This window comes from Hippocampus comes, unplaced genomic scaffold (assembly GCF_001891065.2).
Source record: "Hippocampus comes isolate QL1 unplaced genomic scaffold, H_comes_QL1_v1.1 scaffold1323, whole genome shotgun sequence".
Taxonomy (NCBI): Eukaryota; Metazoa; Chordata; class Actinopteri; order Syngnathiformes; family Syngnathidae; genus Hippocampus; species Hippocampus comes.
This window is the reverse complement of record NW_017805733.1, coordinates 2195-2586: the sequence shown is the minus strand read 5'-3', so window position 1 is coordinate 2586 and position 392 is coordinate 2195.

The following is a 392-nucleotide window of genomic DNA, read 5'->3' as shown; positions in this document are numbered from 1 at the left end:
CTTTAACACACTGGATTCTATTTTCGTCGACAGGCACACATGTACTCGGCGTACAAACCGGCACGTTTTCATTTTCGTGCTGCGTCAATTGTAGTTTACCATGTTTGGGAATTTGACAGATCACATTCCGTCATGCTGGCCATTCTGGCGGGCTGAGGGAGTTTCCTTTTACATGCCCCCGGCGCGCCTAACGAATTGGTGACAGAGGGGTGACCAGACCGTAGACTAGGTAAAAGCAGGTCTAAGTCGTGGTGTCATGTGACTTTTGGTAAATTTGAGTGAGGGGTAGGCAGACAGATTCTGAACTCCACGGACGTGTATGATGGATGCCAACCGTGGGGGTTGTTGTCACACAAAGATTGGAAGGCCCGTGTCACAGCAGCCATACATCC